This window comes from Phacochoerus africanus, chromosome 3 (assembly GCF_016906955.1).
Source record: "Phacochoerus africanus isolate WHEZ1 chromosome 3, ROS_Pafr_v1, whole genome shotgun sequence".
Lineage (NCBI taxonomy): Eukaryota > Metazoa > Chordata > Mammalia > Artiodactyla > Suidae > Phacochoerus > Phacochoerus africanus.
Window position 1 is genome coordinate 149319534 of NC_062546.1, and position 4370 is coordinate 149323903.

A 4370-nucleotide genomic window follows, 5' to 3' on the forward strand; every position below is an offset into this window, starting at 1 on the left:
TCTGTGAACTGTGAAAACATGAATCAAATAGAAGGGAGAGATTACCGTTAAAAGTAAGGGGGGGAGCAAAGTTATAATATATATGGAAAAGGGAATTAACTTTTTCTTTTTTTTTTTTTTGTCTTTTTGCTATTTCTTTGGGCCGCTCCCACGGCATATGGAGGTTCCTAGGCTAGGGGTTGAATCGGAGCTGTAGCCACTGGCCTACGCCAGAGCCACAGCAACGCGGGATCCGAGCCGCGTCTGCGACCTACACCACAGCTCACTGCAACGCCGGATCCTTAACCCACTGAGCAAGGGCAGGGACCGAACCCGCAACCTCCTGGTTCCTAGTCGGATTCGTTAACCACTGCGCCACGACGGGAACTCCTTCTTTTTTTTTTTTTTTGGAATTAACTTTTTCTTAAGTGGACTAGTTTACAAACTGATCATATAGTAATATAGAAAGACAAAGGCAGCATAGGGGTCCAGAAGGATAACTTCTGTATATTAGCTGGTTTAGAATGTTTACAGCAGGATTAAAAAGCTAACAGGAAAAAATTCTCAAACTTATTCTTTTCAGCCTCTTTGTCTTAAAGATAAATTGCAAGGAAATCATTTACCCTTTTCTACCCTAAGCCTTTGGTAATCCTTTGGGCTTCCTTGGATTTCCTGGAGGAATGAAATGGGTCAACGTTTGGTGCCCACCTACTGGACATTCTGTCAGTATCTGAGTGGAGTGTAAAAGAGATGAAGGTAATCCTTGGAGCCTGGTAATTCCCCTGAAGTGCATTTTAAAGGGCAGAAATGTTACAGGTTCTGTTCTTTGGCCACAAGGTTATAAAACCAGGAAATAATAAAAGCATATCACCTGGAAAATAATTTTAAAACCCTCTTCTGGAGTTCCCGTCGTGGCGCAGTGGTTAACGAATCCGACTAAGAACCATGAGGTTGCGGGTTCGATCCCTGCCCTTGCTCAGTGGGTTAAGGATCCGGCGTTGCCCTGAGCTGTGGTGTAGGTTGCAGACGCGGCTCGGATCCCGAGTTTCTGTGGCTCTGGCGTAGACCGGTGGCTACAGCTCCGATTAGACTCCTAGCCTGGGAATCTCCATATGCCACGGGAGCAGCCCAAGAAATGGCAAAAAGACAAAAACAAACAAACAAACAAACAAAAAAAACCTTTTCTACACTTACCTGGCAGGGGAGACACCATGATCATGAGGTGGTTTTCCCAGGGTGAGACTTATCCATTGCACTTGGGATGTGCTGACCCCTGCAATTTCTCCAAACATGAGAAGTGCAATTGCATTATATGTGGTAGTGGGGGACAGTGTTCATGCTCTCCTCTTAGGTGGGGGGGCTCTTCTAAACAGCTATTTTATCAAGAAAAATGCAATAAAATATAGTGAAGACAAAATGACAAAAAGAAAAAAAGGTAGAGGATGGTGCTTTTAAAGCAATGCCGAAAGACAAATTGATAGCCATTGCAGTGAGAGAATGAATGAATTAAACATGCAGCACTAAAAACAAAAGTAACAAAGATAGGATTAACACTACCCTGACAGCAAAACATAAAGGCAATTTAATATCAAAGCTATATATGGAGTCCTAGTTCACCTAGAAATATGTATGCAAACCTAAAAGTTTTATGAGGTACACATAGTATGTCCAAAGAACAATTCACCATTGCCAAGCAGGGTTTATCCTTTGATGAAAAAATAGTTCACATTAAGAAAAATCTCAACTATAATACCTGTTTTAATAATGAAATCTGATTAATCAGTTAGTTTCTTGTCCATTCTTATGATCATACAAATCCCATAGACTTTTTAGAATATGGGTGGTTTACTTGAGACAGTCAGTGTCTGGAGTGGTAGAATTAGCCTGATTTATTTAAATGAATTATTGCCTCACCCTCACCCCTAACTAATTGACTACTATATAATGAGAAAGCGCAGAATGGATATTGATGAAGCAATCAAAATGTCTAAAACTGCTTCTTGGAAAAAATAGCTAAATTTATTGAGCCCTTACTATTTGCCAGGCTAATTGCTTTGCACACATCTCAGAATCTATGAAGCAGGTTCTTTTGCTCCTGTTTTACAGAAAGAAAGCTGAAGTACACTCAGAGAAGTGAAGTAGGTGTTCTCTGGTGGTTCAGCAGGTTAAGGATCTGGCGTTGTCACTGCTGTGCCATAGGTTCTATCCCTGGTCTGGGAACTTCCACATGCTGCAGGTGCAGCCAAGGGGGAAGAAAAAAATGATCACAGCCAGCAAATGGGGCAGCTGGTTGCAAATACAGGCAGTCTTAACCAAAACCCACACTCTTAAACTCTACACTAAATGTCAATGGCTATAACAAAGAATTCAGAAACTACCACACACAAATTGAATATAATGCAGCAACAACTTCCAAAACTATGGGACAACATGGGAATAAGGGAATAATGTTTACTATTTAATGAAAGCAAGCAGGATATAAAATTTTTATATATTGTGGTGTATAATTTTTTGAGAATGAGTTTGAAATGAACCCAACGTGAACATGTTTGCTCTTCACTATTGTCCTTTTTCTTTTTTTTTTTTTTTTAGTGAACATGTATACTTTTTTAAACCTAAAAAGTATACTGTATCCCCATAAGATATAAGCTTTTTGTAAGCAAAGCCTCTTTTTTTTTATAACCTCAAACCCAGTTATCCTCTGTACACTTAATGGGCACAAAATTTTTTTCTGCTTAATTACAACATAATGGATTCCTATGTACATCTACTACAGAGATTCTATAAAGAAGTCCATATTCTCTCTATATATCCTAATAAATTGTTTGGATGCCTCTACATACTGAGATCCTCCCTTACTAGGCTCATTTTTAAGGGTTCTGCTAATTTTAATTTCAATTTTATGTTTTTGTTATTTTTTACAATCCTATTAGCAACTAAATCATAATCTATATACAAATCTTGGTGGCATTTAAAAATAATAGTTAACATTTATTGAACTTTTTGTCACTACTGTTCTAAGCACTATAAACATTTTCCCATTTAACCGCTATAACAGTTCTATAAAATTAATACTATGAGGAATAGCCAGGTTAATTGACTTCTTCCAGGACTCAGTGAGTAAATAATGGAGCTGGGATTCACACTCAGAAAGTATGACTCTATTGTTTCATTTAAGTTTACACACTATTTAATTCAACCACATTTCTTTGCGTGAGAATGAAGTATAAAACCCTTGTTTTATAAGCAGAGCATGTAAAAGAGAATTTCATTCCATTGTATAAGGCCTTGAGAGAGTGGAGTGCAAAGTAAAAGAAAAACCTGAGTTGAGAAATGAAGAAAGCAAGAAAGGATTAAGATAGCAGGATGACTCAGTGGTTTGGGGGTCAATGCATTGGTCCCTTTTTCAACTTGGTTGTACATGTTTATCTATGTACTGATTGCCAGGGAACACAATGGTGAGGACAAGAAAAAACTTCCTTGCCTTTATATAGCTTAGTTTAATTATGAGGTAGTTTTAAGAAATGATGTGGTGTGGGTCCCCCGCCACTTGGGTGAGTCAGGCTTGTTCCTCCCAAACCTTTCACTTTCAAAGGATTCGCCAGATCAAAGGAATTTGTATTTTTCAAACTCCCTGAATTTGTCCATACCTAATTATCTTTTTTAGTTTGTTTTACAGAGTCTTGGTGGGGGGGGGGGGGGGGTTGTTGTTTTGGAGGTTAAAATTATAATGTAGTACACAGGTAATAAATATAAGATTCAATAAATTTTGACAAGTGCAGACATTCTTATTACCCAATGTTAGAGACTGTTTCCATGTGTCCCTTGCAAGTCTCCATTTCTTGCGAGCAGAGGCACTGTCTCTTCAGGTATGTTTATCTATATGTGGACAATCTTGGAATATAATGTCTTCTTCTGGAACAACAATACAGTGTCTCCTTCTGGAGCAGGCTCGTTTACTGTCCAGTATAATAAAAATAATGTCTCTTTAAGACAAATGGCAGGCAGACTTACTGCCCTTTATAAAGATTTAGGTTCCCTAAGCTTGGGGTTCCTCAGTTTGCCACAAACTTAACTACATGTGCAGCATCCATCTGGGCCCCTCAGCATCACCCCTCACAAGGCTTAGGAGGCAAAAGGAACCAATGCAGACTTGGAGTTCAAACTGCTTATTGTGCTGTGCATGATGAAGTCCTTTGCTTCTAACTCAAGATTTTTTTCTGCCAGCATCCATAAGACTGTCAGGTTAATTTATTATCTTCAAGCAGGGTAAAGTCTCAGACCCTTCAGAGTGCTTGACAACCATACCCCTTTAAGATACACATCATTTCCATTGGAACAGCCCCCTTCCAGTCAATCTCATAAGAGATAATCCTCTTTCTAATTATCAC

The 4370-nt window shown here is 38.9% G+C and overlaps 1 non-coding gene across 1 annotated transcript; it reads left to right on the plus strand.

Annotated features, from left to right (window-relative positions):
* Positions 1 to 1165: 1165 nt before the first annotated feature.
* On the plus strand, positions 1166 to 1328 carry LOC125123790 (U1 spliceosomal RNA). The gene has a single exon (XR_007134168.1). It is a non-coding gene; the product is annotated as a U1 spliceosomal RNA (small nuclear RNA).
* Positions 1329 to 4370: the final 3042 nt, after the last annotated feature.